The 16,522-nt window shown below is 44.7% G+C and overlaps 1 pseudogene; it reads left to right on the forward strand.

Annotated features, from left to right (window-relative positions):
• LOC147095631 (uncharacterized) overlaps positions 1-15,163 on the forward strand; it is a 50,751-nt pseudogene extending 35,588 nt beyond the window's left edge.
• Positions 15,164-16,522: the final 1,359 nt, after the last annotated feature.

The following is a 16,522-nucleotide window of genomic DNA, read 5'->3' on the forward strand; positions in this document are numbered from 1 at the left end:
GATAGATAGATAGAAAGATAGATAGATAGATAGATAGATAGATAGATAGATAGATAGATAGATAGATAGATAGATAGATAGATAGATAGATAGATAGATAGATAGATAGATAGATAGATAGATAGGTAGATAGATAGGTATGTTAAAATGTCATACAACTAAAAATATAATTATACAATATAAGGTGACAGCTATTGGGTCACTTAAGCGTGAGTAAGGTAGTATTGAGATAAGTTATTTCAATCATTTCACTAACTCACTAATTAGATCAAAGGGACATTTAATCACATTGATCAGCTGTCCTCTGAATTTATTCTGCAAAACTGCATTAATAAATGTATTTCATCAGGAATACAAACTCTGAAGCAAATACTCAGTTTCTTCAAAAATGGTAAGTGTGTTATCGGAAGTTGCGGGCATAAACTGAAAGTCTGTAATTGGTACAAAAATATTGCAAAATTTACCAACCATAAAAGGATAAAACTGCCTGAGATGACGAGAATTTAAATTATGCATTTTCTCCGACTCTCCATCTCTGAATCATTGTGATTCTCAGTATTATTATTCTCCTGAGTTCCCTCCTGAATCTATTGGCTGATAAAATGTGCCTGATTGCTAAAGCATTGAACACCAAAATCAAAACAAATGGAGCAAATTGATTTAAAATATTGATAAACCAGACAATGCTACCCAGACATGTGGGGTAGAGAAGCTTGATTTTAAAGGACAGAAACACCTTTCGTTGTTAATTATTTACCGACGTTCATAAATAAAGTAAAATGTAATATTTCCGCAAAGGTTAACCCACACATTGTTGCTATAATGAAGGCTGCTATTTTCGTTGCAATATTTGAATTTCAGCTTCTGGTAACAAATGGCCACAAATCGATCAAAGGTGAAAGAGATTGTTAACCAGATGGAACAATCAATGGCAGCAAAACCTAGGGTGCGACTGAGACTGCAGACAGGAGTAGAGTTCAGGAATGAGTTTAGAAGAATGACAGGTGACTTCATTGATACATACAAAATTCTTCCAGGACATGACCGAGTAGAAGCAGGAAGGATGGACTCAGCAAGTCTCCTTTGTTTCAGGGCCTATAAAAACAGGCTTTGAAGTGTGATTTTGCACTAAGAGCGGTTTGAACAGGGTGCTCTGAGTTGGGTGAGTCACGGAGTTAGGTGAGGGGTGGAAAGAGGAGCTCCCTTGCTTCGACTTTGCTTTTTCCAACTTTTCACCCTGTAGGAATTGGTTCTTAGTTTACACCAAAGAATGAGTCCAAGAGCGGGAGCAGTCAAACAACAACAACTGTGAAACCGTGAAAGGGACGTCACAACCAGGGAAGGAGCTGGTTGATTATAAGAACTGGTGAGTATTTCTACAGTCCAGTCGTAAAGTAAATGTAAGGTATCTAGTTTAGAGTAAGTAGTGTTTAAAGGGGAGAAAGGTCCATAGCGTATTTAATATTCTTTAATTTAAAGGAAGTAAAGTGAGTAAATTTACAGCTGCAGGGCATTCTGAAGGGGGAGGGCAAAAATTCAGAGTGCGTGGCTCACATTGGTACCAACGACATGGGTAGAAAGAGGGATGTGGTCCTGCAACAAGAATTTAGGGAGCTAGGAAGCAGATTAAAAAGCAGGACCTCAAATGTTGTAATCAATGGATTGTTCCCGGTGCCACGTGCTAGTGAGTATAGGAATAGAAGGATAGAGCAGCTGACTGCGTTCAAAAGGGTTGTTGCAGGAGGGAGGACTTTAGATTCCTGTATCACTGGGTCTGCTTCTGGGGAATGTGGGACCTTTGCAAGTTGGATGTGTTGCACCTGAACCGGAATGAGGCAAACATCCTTGTGGGGAGGATTGCTAGTACTGTTGGGGGCTGTTCAAACTAACTTGGCAGGGGGATGGGATACGGAGTGGAGCTATAGTAGGGGGTGATGCACAGCCAAACATGCAGGAAAAAATAAGTCAGCCTGGAAGACAGCGTAAATATGTAACAGCAAAAGGGAGTATGACAAGGCTGGATGGCATTTATTTTAATGCAAGGTGACTTGATAGTAAGCCAGATGAATTGAAGGTTTTAATGAGCACATGGGAGTAGGATATTGTTGCTGTCACAGAGACATGGCTGAGGGAGGGGCAGGAATGGCAGATCAATATTCCAGGGTATAGAATCTTCAGGCTAGACAGACGGGGGTGTAAAGAGGAGGGGGTGTCACAATATTAGCCAAGGAGTCAATTACTGCAGTAAGGTGGTGTGGTATATGTGCCTTTAAGAGCAATTGTGGTGTATGTGCCTTTAAGAGCCCCAGGTGTGCGTAATGCCGGTAATTGCCACTTGGGCTATATAAGCCTGTGTATTGTGTATATCCTTTAGAACCCCCCCCCCAGACTTGCTTAGTAAATACCTATGAACCAACTCCTGTCTTCAGTGTCTTTACCTACGCACGGAGACTACAGTGGCAACGAAGTGGAAACGGATTTAACTGCAATTCGGCAGCACCTCAAGGACATCGATTCCTCCAGCGTCCAGAAGACTCAAGGAAGTAATAGAAACTGTGGTTTCACCAGCTGGCCAAGCTGGTGGCAGGTACTGCGCTAATCCTTCCTGGGCGTCAGGCTGGGGCTCCAGCGGCGGGCTCTACAGCTGAGACTGGCAGCGAAATCGGAGGCAAGCAATAACGGACTGGGAGGGTGCACTCGGGAGACGGCCGGCGCGGCAAGCAGGTCAGCGTTTAGACCTCCGTCGGGAACGAATCTCCAACAGTGAATAAACGGAAACCACAGTAAAACAGCGTTGTTATCGGTAGCAGTGGTGGGAAAGCGCGGGAAGCGCCATATTTTTTTTTGAAATGCCTAAGTCTGGCAATATTGATGCTTTTGATTTCGAAACAGAGCCTAACTTTGGCAATATTGATGTTTTTGATAACAATATAGAGGATTGGACCACATATGTAGAAAGAGTGCAGGTGTTTTGCACCGCAAATGGAATAGAAGATGAAAAAAAAGCTTCAGTGCTTCTGGATCTAATGGGCGGAGAAACATACAAGCTGTTACGCAACTTAATCACTGCAGCCGAACCGATGGACAAGAATTTTGAGGAGATTGTCGATACCCTACACTGCCAATTCGAGGCAGGACTGGCAGATTCTCTGCAAGACAAATTCATCTGCGATCCCCTAAGTGTAGAAACACAAAAAAAGGCATCTTCTGGAAAAGATTTAACACTGGACAAGGCTTTCAGTGCAATAGGAGCGGCAAAGATACAGCAAAGGCCACAGGACTTAGGCACCCATGAAATGACACGGGGTTTCAAGAGATGTTATCGCTGCGGCAGATCCAACCATGACCAGAGGGATTGCTGGTTCAAAGAAAAAGCATGCAGGCGATGCGGAAAGATGGGACACATTCCACGTGTATGCCGATCTGAAAATAAAAAATCCACTAACGGGAAAAGAATCAATAAGGAAAAGCACAGAAAGGTACAAATGATGATGGACAGCAGCTCCAAAGACCAGAAGAGCGATAGCGACGCCAGGAACAAGAGACTAAGCTCTCTCAAATTACATAATGTAATGGCCAATGAAGATTACCAGGCCATTTGGGTTACCCTCATAATAGCAGGGTCCCCAGTTAAAATGGAGCTAGATACAGGATCAGCTCTAACCATAATAAATCGACGAGATTACGAGAGGCTATTTTCGCATATACCTCTAAAAGACACATCCATTGTCTTAAAAACATATACGGGGCAGAAAGTATACCCCAAAGGAAAAATACATGTGCCTGTGGTATACAACGGCAAAGAAATACAAAAGTTGTATTTATACATTCTACAAGATGGTGGTCCACCATTGTTGGGACGTGAATGGATAAGGAAGATACGTTTAGACTGGCACTCCATTCAGGCACTGACGGTGACCAGTAAGGAAAAAAACAATGATGACATCATACCTGAACGATTAAAAGACATCTTGGCCAACGCCAAAGAAGTGTTTCAAGAGAAACTAGGAACCTTGAAAGGCATCACCGCCTCAATAAAAGTAGAAGATGCAGCAATTCCAAATTTTTTTAAGGCAAGACCGGTACCATACGCAATACGTCCGGCAGTTGAGACAGAGCTGGAGAATTTGGAAAAGGCAGGAGTATTATCCAAAATAGATTGGAGCAAATGGGCAACACCCATCGTTCCAGTCATGAAAAAATCATTGAAAAATAACCCTGAGGAACAGAGAAAAATTCGCATCTGTGGGGACTTTAAGGTGACTGTAAACCCGGTCCTTCACACGGTACAGTATCCTCTTCCGAGGATAGAAGATACTTTCGCCTCACTATCCGGAGGAAAACGTTTCACAAAAATTGACTTGGCACAGGCATATCTACAAATGGAGGTTGAGGAGACCTTTAAAAAGTATCTCACAATAAACACACACAAAGGCCTGTACCAGTACAATCGACTGGTTTTTGGAGTAGCATCAGCTCCAGCTATCTGGCAAAGAGCTATGGAGCAAGTCCTGCAAGGGATTCCGGGGACTCAGTGCTACCTAGACGACATCCTTATAACAGGAGAAAATGACAACGAGCACCTTGCCAATTTGGAGCAGGTGCTCACTATGCTGAAAGAACGGGGCCTACGAGCAATTCGCCCCAAGTGCGAATTTTTCCAAAATCAGGTATCATATTGTGGCCACATAATTAATAAGGAAGGGTTGCATAAGTCACCTGTAAAAATTGAAGTAGTTATAAAAGCCCCAGCACCTGAAAATGTTTCACAATTGAGGTCATTCCTGGGATTAATAAATTACTGTCATAAATTTTTGCCAAACTTATCAACTATTCTACACCCTCTTAATGATCTTCTACACACAGGAGTGATTTGGAAATGGAACGAAGACTGTAAACGTGCCTTCCATAAATGTAAAGACTTAATCACATCCGAGAAAGTTTTGGCTCATTACAACCCATCACTACCAATCAGACTGGCGTGCGATGCATTCCCTTATGGCACAGGTGCAGTATTGTCCCATAGATTCCCTGATGGCTCGGAACGGCCGATAGCTTTTGCGTCACGCTCATTGAACTCAGCTGAGCGTAACTATTCCCAGATAGACAGGGAAGCACTCAGCCTGGTATGGGGAGTGAAGAAATTCAACCATTACCTACGTGGACATAAATTTACCTTGCTGACTGACCATCAACCCCTCATCTCCATATTCAACCCTAAGAAAGGTGTCCCCATTATGACGGCACAAAGACTACAGAGGTGGTCCCTTTTTCTAGGGGCACACCAATACAACATTGAATACAAAGGGTCAAAACAGCACGGGAATGCTGACGGTTTATCGCGCCTGCCGTTGCCAACGATAGAAGAGGCACCTACAGTAGACCCAGTAGAGATATTCCACTCTACCATAGTGGAATGTCTACCGGTGACAAATTCTGCCATTGAAAGGGAAACAAGAAATGACCCTACTCTCTCACGGGTCTACGATTTAACAATGAAGGGATGGCCAGCACATGGCGAACCAATGTTGCCAGCATTCTCGCAAAGAAGAGAACAGCTGTCAGTGTGCCGAGGACCCTTGATGTGTGGATCCAGAGTGGTGATTCCACCCAAACTCCAGGATAAAGTGCTAAAGGAGCTTCACGAGGGGCATCTGGATGGAGTGAAAATGAAGAACCTAGCTAGGGCGTTTGTATGGTGGCCAGGTATCGATGGAGACATCGAAGACATGACCAAGAGCTGCCTAGGATGCCAGAAGGTCCAAAATGCTCTGCCACAGGCCCCTCTACATCCATGGGAGTGGCCCTCATCTCCCTGGCAAAGGGTGCACATCGACTTTGCTGGTCCATTTATGGACTCAATGTTCTTAATCGCAGTTGATGCACACTCCAAGTGGCCGGAGGTAATAAAGATGTCCTCCTCCACCACGGAAAAAACCATCACAGTATTAAGGACCATATTTGCCAGGAATGGGCTGCCAGAACAGATATATTCTGATAATGGACTGCAATTTGTGTCCGAAGAATTCAGGAAGTTCTTAAAGAACAATGGGGTAAAGCACTACACGTCCACCCCATACCATCCCGCCACCAATGGATTGGCTGAAAGGTTTGTCCAGACCGTTAAGAAGGCCATCAAGGCCATGGGTAATGAAGACATAAAACTTCAGCACAAGGTGGATAACTTCTTATTTGCATATAGGAATGCAACACATATGGTTACAAACCAAACTCCCGCCATGATGTTCCACAATAGAAACCTAAGATGCCGGCTGGATTTGGACAAGCCCAACATCCGAAGGGACGTGGAGAACCGGCAGTTTCAGGGCATGAATGAAAGGCCAACTAGGGCCTTCCAGATAGGCCAACCGGTTTTGGCCCGGGACTATTGTACCGAGAAATGGCAGCCTGGAACTATCTGCACACGACTAGGACGACTGATGTATACCGTGGACATCGGAGAAAGCATAATAAGGTGCCATGCTGACCAAATCATCAAGTCATCCGAAAAGGGACAACCTACACCACCACGCTATACATCTAACGATGAAGCAGAGATACACATATCTACCTCTGATCCGGTGATAATGGAACCCGATGAACCCGACACTGGCCTTCAAGCCAAATCAGCCTTGCCAGAAGAACCTACTACACCACCAGAAACTACTACACCCCCGAGGCGTTATCCGGACCGAGTCAGGAAGACTCCTGAGAGACTAACTTATAATTAATTAATAAAGCAATGTATATTATTTTGCATATAACATGTAAATTAATAATTACTTAAAATATGATGTACTAGTTAGCTAGAAGGGGAGGAATTGTGGTGTATGTGCCTTTAAGAGCAATTGTGCTGTATGTGCCTTTAAGAGCCCCAGGTGTGCGTAATGCTGGTAATTGCCACTTGGGCTATATAAGCCTGTGTATTGTGTATATCCTTTAGAACCCCCCCCCCAGACTTGCTTAGTAAATACCTATGAACCAACTCCTGTCTTCAGTGTCTTTATCTACACACGGACACAACAGGTGGGATGATATCTGAGCAGGTTCCTCTAATGAGGCCATATGGGTAGAACTCAAAAACAAAAAGGGGGCAAGCACTTTGCTGGGAGAGTACTATAGGCCCCCAAACATTCAGCTGGAGATAATGGACCAGATATGTAGGCCAATCTCAGAGAACTGTAGAAATAATAGGGTAATAATAGTAGGGGATTTCAACTTCCCCAATATTAACTGGGAGAGTCAGAGTGTGAAAGTCTTAGAGGGTGCGGAATTCTTAAAGTGAATCCAGGAGAGCTTTATGAGCCAGCATGTTGAAAGTCCTACAAGAGAGGGGGCGGTACTGGACATAATTCAAGGGAAAGTAACCGAGCAAGTGGTAGAAGTGGCAATAGGGGAGCATTTTGGTGACAGTGACCATAATTCGGTGAGATTTAAGGTAGTCATCGAAAAGAAAAAGATGGACTGGAAATAAAGGTTCTAAATTGGGGGAAGGCCGATATTAATATTATGAGGCAGGTTCTGGCCAAAATGGACTGGGACCAGTTACTTGTAGGAATATCCACATCGGAGCAATGGGAGTCTTTCTGAAAGGAAATAGAGATAGTACAACGCCAACATGTTCCCATAAAGGTCAAGGGTGGGACCAACAAGCACAGGGAACCCTGGATGTCAAGGGATATACAACAATGGATTATGAAATAAAGGGATGCCTTTGGCAGGTACAAAGGGCAAATAACAGTCGAAGCCATAGAAGAGTGCAGGGGTAATTAAAAAAGAAATTAGGAGAGCGACGAGTGTCATGTAAAAACACTGGCAGGCAATATAAAGGAAAATCCCAAGGTGTTATATAAGTATATTAAGTGCAATAGGATAACCAGGGAAAGAGTAGGGCCCATTCGGGACCATAGTGGCAATCTGTGTGCAGAGCCAGACGATGTAGGTGAGGTTTCAAATTAATATTTTGCATCCATGTTCATTCTGGAGAAGGGTGATGTAGGCATAGAAATAAGGCAGTGGGATTGTGATATGCTTGAACAAATTATTTTTGAGAGGGAGGATGTGCTAGCGGTTTTAGTGGGCTTAAAAGTGGATAAATCCCCAGGCCCTGACGGGATGTATCCCAGGCTGCTGTGTGAGGCATGGGAGGAGATTGCAGGGGCTCTGACGCAAATTTTCAGAACCCCTCTGGCCACAGAGGACTGGAGAACAGCTAACGCAGTACCATTGTTCAGGAATGGTAGTGGGGATAAACCAGGGATTTACAGGCAAGTGAGCCTAACATCAGTGGTGGGGAAAATATTGGAGCAGAAAAGGCTGAGGGGTGACCTGATTGACATGTACAACATTATGAGGGCCATAGATAGGGTAGATAGAAAGGAACATTTCCCCTTCATAGAGTGGTCAATTACCGGGGGCTATAGTATCAAATTAAGAGGCAGGAGGTTTAATGGGGATTTGAGGGAAAACTTTTTCACCCAGAGCGTGCTGGAAATCTGGAACTCACTGCCTGAAAGGATGGTAGAGGCCGGAACCCTCACAACATTCAAGAATCAATTAGGTGAGCATTTGAAACACCATAGCATAGAAGGCTACGGACCAAGTGTTGGAAAATGGGATTAGAATAGACAGGGCTTGATGGCTGGCATGGACACGCTGGGCCGAAGGGACTCTTTCTGTGCTGTATAACTCTATGACTCTATCGCTGTAGGATTTTTCCCCTGGCAGTGGCGTTTAGAAGCAGGGATCATCGTCTCTAAATAAAGGGTCGGCCAGTTAGGACTGTGTTGAGGAGAGATTTATTCACTCAGAGGGTGGTGAATCTTTGGAATTCTCTTCCCCTAGAGGGCCATGGAGGATCAGTCGTTGAGTACATTGCAGAAAGAGGTCGATAGATTTTTGGATATTAAGGAAATAAAGGGATATGGGGATAGTGCAGGAAAGTGGAGTTGAAGAAGAATATCAGCCATGACCTTATTGAATGGCGGAGCTGGCTCCAGGGGCCAATTGGTGTTCCCTTTGCTCCTCTTTCATATGTACTTATCAATGTATGTTGAACGATTTATACTGTGTGACAGAGTTTTGAAGTAAGTCGTTAGGAGTTTGGAAACTAAGTAAACTGGAAGTGTCAGTTTAGGACAAATTAAGAAGAATCTCGAAATCATCAAAAAGATTTTCGTGAAGAAATGCAACCCTGTTGGAGATAATATACCTGGGTTAAATAGCTGATATGCTAGAAGAGGAATGGTTGCTAACAATCATGCACTGTTACTTTATCTCTATTGACAAGAAATAATACCAACTACATTCCCGGCGCAATGAAGTGTATGGGATGCCACATTTCCAACTACTGATGCACCATTCTATGCTTTTTGTTCTTTCAGCACCTTACTAATACTTTTTTATGTATTCACAGAACAATTTTATAGGATGTAATCAGAGCATTTGATGGTATCCAGAAATTTAGGCTCCTATTCATTCACTAAAATGCCTAAGTTTATGGTGGTCTTGTTCTGGGTTTCCACCCAGTTCTCATGATTCTCCTGGGGTTCAAATTGCTTGGCAAAATAATCTGCGTCAATTTCTTGGAGAGGACCTCTACTTCAGTTTGGATTTTGTTTCAGATGACTACATTCTATCAACTCTGTCTTTCTTTCCTTCCATCTCTCACACAATCTCTTAATGTTTTATCGTGGATTTCCTGCGCCATTGTTCCCCGTAAGTTGGAAAATATTTTTATTTCTATGACAGGAGCTTTGCACAGTGTAATGCAGAATGTTTCTTTACATAACCGGAAAATTTTACATTTTGAAAGGATTGCTATTGATTGTAAGTAATTTGTATTGAGGAAAACGGTCTCCTGCTAAGGTGAAGTTATGGTTCAACTAACCTGTGCTTTAAAGGTCACAAATTCTAACTTGCCAGAGCAAAATTCTGGTCTTCGACTGTTCTACTGTTCCCTGTGGTGAAGTGACCTAAATAAGTTGATCTGGAATTTAATTGCACCCTAGCGCCTCTCTCCTGGATTTCAAAAGGGAAGGGCAGGTTTTGCCCAAACTTATTCAATTCTTTGAAGATGTAACAGAAAGAGTAGACAAGGGTAATGTAGATTTAATATATTAGGTACCACATAGTAGACTCATGACCAGGGTCAGCGCATGTGGATTCAGGGGACAAGAAGCAAAATGGATAGCAAGCTGTCTACAAAACAGAAAGCAGTGAGTAGTTACTCCAGTCGTAGCTAGAAAACCACCTGCAATGACTTCTGTTCCTACTCCCCCACCGTTACCTCTGGAGTCCCCCAGTAACCTATCCATGGACCTCTCTTATTTCTCATCGACATTCCGCCCCTTGGCGACATCATCCGAAAATACATCAGGACCCACACTTATGCTGAAGGCACCCAGCTCTATCACACCAGGACCTATTTTGACCTCCTCCACTCTCTCAAATTTGTCAGAATTCTTGTCCAACATCCAATCCTGGATGAGCAGAAATTTCCTCCAAATAAATATTGGGAAGACCGAAGCCATTTTCATTATACCCCGGCACAAACCCTGATCCCTAGCCACCGACTCCATCCCTCTCCAAGGCAGCTGTCTGAGTATGAAACAGACTGCTCGTAACCTTGGTGTCATATTTGATTCCGAAATGAGCTTCAGACCACATATCCACGCCATCACCATGATGCTTCTACCTCTGTAACATGGCCTGTCCTTGCCATGCCTCAGCTCATCTGTTGCTGAAACCCTCATCCATGCATTGGTTACCCCTGGACTCAACTATTCCAATGCCCTCCTGGTTGGTCTCAAATCCTCCACCCTCGATAAACTTGAGCCCATCCAAAACTCTGCTGCCAGTATCCTAACTAGCACCAAGTCCCGTTCACCCATTACCCCTCTGCTCGCTGACCTTCTTTGGCTCCTGGTGTGGCAATGCACTGATTTTCAAATTCTTAGTTTTGTTATCAAATCCTTTCATGGCCTCGCCCATCGCTATCTCAGTGACCTCCTCCAGACCCACAACCCACTGGGATCTCGATGCTCCTCCAATTCTGGCCTCTTGCGCATCCTCGATTTCCATCACTCCACCATTGGCGGCCATAGCTTCAGCTGCCTGAGCCCTGAGCTCCCTACACCTTTCTGGCTCTCTACAACTCGCTCCTCCTTTAAGTCACTCCTTGAACGTTACCTCTTTAAGCTATTGGTCGCCTGTCCTGATATTTATCCGGTTGCTCGATGTTCTGCTCCTGTGAAGCGGAATGGGATTTTATGGTACATAAACGCGCTATATAAATGCACTTTGTTGTTGTTTCTCCCTCCACCTTTCCCTGTCCTTGTTTCTTTCTTTGTCCCTCTCTTCTTCTTTTTCTTTATGTCCGCATCTCAATATTTCTCTCTATCTGCCTTTCTATCTGTCTTTCTCCCTATCTCTGTCTTTCTCTCTATCTCTGTCTTTCTATCTGTTTTTCTCTTTATCTCTCTTTCTCTCTATCTCTGCCTTACTCTCTATCCCTGTTTTTCTCTCCTTCTCTGTCTTTCTCTCCTTCTCTGTCTTTCTCTCTATCTGTCTTTCTCTCAACCTCTGTCTTTCTCTTTATCTCTGTCTTTCTCTCTAGCTTTGGTTTACTCGCAGTACCCCTGTCACTCTCTACATCTGCTCCTGATACTATTGTCTCTGTCCCTGCCTCTTCCTCCCTCTCTGCCTTAGTGCCTGTCCCTCTCTACCTCTGTCCCTGTCTTGTCTCTTTAACTCTGTCTCTGAAACTTCCCTCTGTCTATCCCTGCCTTTTATTTCTCTCGCTCTCTGTATCTGTCTCTTAATCATAATATCTCTCTCTGTCCCTATCTAGCTCTCTATCCCCGCCTCTCTCAAATTATTCCTGTATCTCTCGGCCTCTCTGCCACCGCCACTCTCTAACCACTACTGTCTATCCCTGATTCTCTCTCAAATCCTGTGTCCTTGGCTATCTCTGTTCCTGTCACAAAGTCTGACCCAATGAGACAACCAATGATCCGGAACAGCAGACAGAGGGATCCGCAGTGCAGCAACCGAAAAAGAAAGAGTCAAATTGGACACCTCTGGAAGGTCGCTGCCCTAAGCTTGACATGTATGCTCAAGCTGTCAAGAGATGCATCAACGCCAGATTCATTAGCCACACTCATAAGACAGTCCAGAATGTCACCCGAGCACAACGCAATGCCATCCACGCTCTCAAGACCAACCGCAACATCATCATCAAACCAGGAGACAAAGGAGGAGCCATCGTCATACGGAACAGAACGAACTATTGCAAAGAAGCATACCGAGAACTGGACAACCAGGAACACTACAGACAGTTACCCGCAGATCTGACCAAAGAACACACCCACCAACTCAAAAGACTGATCAAGACCTTCGATCCAGACCTTCAAAGCATCCTATGCATTCTCATCCCACGTACTCCCCGCGTGTCAGACTTCAACTGCCCCCCAAAGATACGCAAAGCCAATACACCTGGACATCCTATCGTCTCAGGCAACGGAACCCTGTGTGAGAACCTCTCTGGATACGTCAAGAGCATCCTGAAACTCATCGTACAGGGAACCGCCAGCTTCTGTCACGACACTACAGGCTTCTTACAGAAACTTAGGACCCACGGAGCAGTTGAACCAGGAACACTCCTCGCCATGATGGACATCTCGGCACTCCACACCAGTATCCCCCACGATGACGGCATCGCTGCGACAGCCTCAGTACTCAACACCAACAACAGCCAATCTCCAGACGCCATCCTACAACTCATCCGCTTCATCCTTGACCACAATGTCTTCACCTTCGAACACCAGTTCCTTACCCAAACACACGGAACAGCCATGGGGACCAAATTCGCACCCCAATACACCAACATCTTCATGCACAAGTTCGAGCAAGACTTCTTCGCTGCACAGGACCACCAACAAACGCTATACACCAGATACATCGACGACATTTTCTTCCTCTGGACCCACGGCGAAGAATCACTGAAAAGATTGCATGATAACATCAACAAGTTCCATCCCACCATCAAACTCACCATGGACTACTCCTCAGAATTGGTTTCATTCTTGGACACACGAATCTCCATCAAAGATGGACACCTCAGCTCTTCACTCTACCGCAAGCCCACGGACAACTTCACAATGCTCCACTTTTCCAGCTTCCACCCTAACCACGTTAAAGAAGCCATCCCCTATGGACAAGCCCTTCGAATACACAGGATCTGCTCAGACGAGGAGGAACGTGATGGACACCTACAGACGCTTAAAGATGCCCTTGTAAGAACGGGATATGACGCTTGACTCGGCGATCGGCAGTTTCGACGGGCCACAGTGAAAAATCGCATAGACCTCCTCAGAAGACAAACACAGGACACAACCAACAGAGTACCCTTCGTCATCCAGTACTTCCCTGGAGTGGAGAAACTACGCCATGTTCTTCGCAGCCTTCAACATGTTATCGATGACGATGATCACCTCACTAAGGCCATCCCCACGCCTCCACTACTTGCCTACAAACAGCCGCCTAACCTCAAACAGACCATCGTTCGCAGCAAATTACCCAGCTTTCAGGAGGACAGCGACCACGACACCACACAACCCTGCCATGGCAACCTTTGCAAGACATGCCAGATCATCAACACAGATAACATCATCACACGTGAGGACACCACCCACCAGGTATATGGTACATTCTCATGTGACTCGGCCAACGTTGTCTACCTCATGCGTTGCAGGAAAGGATGCCCCAGAGCATGGTTCATCGGCGAGACCATGCAGACACTGCGACAACGGATGAACGGACACCGTGCAACAATCGCCATGCAGGAGTGTTCCCTCCCAGTCGGGGAACACTTCAGCAGTCAAGGACATTCAGCCTCCGATCTTCGGGTAAGCATTCTCCAAGGCGGCCTTCGAGACACACGACAATGCAAAATCGTAGAGCAGAAACTGATAGCCAAGTTCCGCACTCGTGAGGACGGCCTCAACCGGAATCTTGGGTTCATGTCACGCTACATGTAACCCCACCTGACGTAGGGTCATCCAGACTCGAGTCGTCATTGGCTTGTTCTCTCTACACAGATGCGGCCGGACCTGCTGTGATTTCCAGCCAAAAAAAAATGTTTTTTTGGCTGTTTTTTGTTTTTCATACAGACCCCAGCATCTGCAACATTTGACCCCTTGTGATCCCACCTCATTGTTCTTTCATGTAATGTGTTCCTGACTGACCTGTTTGGACACCATTCACACCTTTGATTGCTGTGATTATCTCTCTGCCGAGGTGTGATAAGTGGCAATTAGAAAGATTACCTGTAATCATCTGGCATTATTCTCTGACTATATAAGCTGTGTCTTTATGCATCTCTCCACTTCACCTGACGAAGGGAGCAGCGCTCCGAAACCTTGTGATTTCAAATAAAGCTGTTGGACTATAACCTGGTGTCGTTTGACTTATTTCCTCTATCCCTGTGCCTGTCTTTGATACTGTCTCTCATTCTCTGCTCCTGCCTCACTCTCGTTGTTCCTGCACCTCTCTCTGCACATGTCTCTCACACTGTTCATGTCTTCGCTCTCTATCCCTGTGTGTCTCTTTTACTCTGTCACAATCTTTCTGATCTGTTTCTCCTCCTTTCTCTCTCCCTGTGCCGTTTTCCCACTCTGTCCTCTATCTTTCAATCTTTCTATCTTGTCCCTGTCTATTTGTATCTCTCTCAATTTCTATCATTCTCTTTCTCACTCTCTGATTACCCATCTCTCTTCATAATTGTGTCTCTTTATCGCCATTTACTATGTCACTGTCTCTCTATTTCTATCTTTTTTCTCCCTGTTTCTTTAACAGCCCATGTCTATTACACTCTCTGTGTCCCTATCTGTCTTTCTGTCTGTCTCTCGCTAAGATTCCTTTCCCTATCCATCTCGCTCTCTGCACCCATCGCTCTCTGTCTCTCACGATGTCTTGCCCTGTCCCTGTCTGTCTAACTGTCTGTCTCTCTGTCTTTCTCTCTTTATCTCTCTCTCTCTCTCTGCCATTAATCCCTCGCCTGGCAGAATGTATTCCTGATTTACTGAGTGCTGTACCTGTTACAGGCTTCTTCAGACCAGGGCCTGAAATTTATTCCTGGTTTACTGAGTCCTATAACGGTTAGAGACTCTGTCAGACCAGGGCCTGGAATGTATCCCTGGTATATTGATTAATGTAACTGTTAGAGACGCCCTCTGCCCAGGGCCTGCAATGTGTCTCTGGTTTACTGAGTCCTGTAACAGTTAGAGACTCACTCAGACCAGGGTCTGGAATGTACCCTGGTTTTCTGTGTTCTATAAATGTTAGGGATTCCCTCAGACCAGTGCCTGGAATGTATCCCTTGTTTACTGAGTCATGTAACAATTACAGGTGTAAAATATGCAGCTGATACACAATCACTCATATTATTCACATTTTACAACATGTCCAATATTCTTTATCGATCGAGGTGTAAAACAAGCCTCTTTAAGCTGGATGAAGTTGCGAGTGAGTACGTTAGTGATACAGATAGACACCAACAGAGGGAGATAGATAAAGGTGAAACTGAGTACAGTGTGTGGTACAGAGAGACACCAACAGAGCGAGTTAGCTGAAGGTGAAATTGAGCACAGTGAATGAGAGAGGGAAACACAAACAGAGGGAAAGAGATAACGGGGAAAATGAGTATAGAAATCGAATTGTGAATTCAGAAGACACTTCTTTAGCCAAAGAGTAGTGAGAATGTGGAACTCGCTACCACAGGGAATGCTTGAAATGACTAGTATAGATGCATTGATGGGGCGGTTAGATAAGCATATGAGGGAGATGGAAATAGACGGTTATGCTGGTAGAGTTAGATGAGGAAAGATGGGAGGAGGCTCGAGTGGAGCATAAATACCGTAATGGACTGGTTTGGCTGCATGGCCTGTTTCTGTACCTTATATCCTATGTAATCCTCTATCGTATAGTGAATTAATCTACTGGAGAGTATCATTGTGCGTGGTGTTAAACCAGTGTTCCAGCCGTTCCGTGGGAATCCCGCCCTGGAGTTTGGTTAAACTTAGGCCACAGAGGCTTTGGAGTGACAATATAAAGGGAGCAGGAACTTCCATTAAAAAGAACTGTCAATTGATCATCCTCTCAAGATAAAGAGTTTTAGAATCATTTCCCCCCTTCTGCAATTAATTTGCTGATGATTGTGATTCTCTCCCACAGAGGCTACAGCCGCTCCAAATGAATCACCCGGTACCTGGTGGCCAAGGCTGCGGCGGTCTGCTGGTCCTGATATTTGATGTGATAGAATATGAGATTCAGGACGCTCATTGCCCATATTCAATCTTGATTTATACTCAATTTGCTGGCTTAACCTCGCCCTATTTTTTACAGCTGTTGATTGTCCTGCCTGGTTCACTGTAACATTCACCTTTGATTGGTGTGGGCCCACGTGTTGGAAAATTTTGCCAACATTATATTGCACTGAAGACACTAGGGCTGTGGTTATTGA

The sequence above is a fragment of the Somniosus microcephalus genome, unplaced genomic scaffold (genome assembly GCF_052327205.1).
Source record: "Somniosus microcephalus isolate GS21.2 unplaced genomic scaffold, FLI_Smic_1.0 unresolved_chr1, whole genome shotgun sequence".
In the NCBI taxonomy this organism is placed as follows: domain Eukaryota; kingdom Metazoa; phylum Chordata; class Chondrichthyes; order Squaliformes; family Somniosidae; genus Somniosus; species Somniosus microcephalus.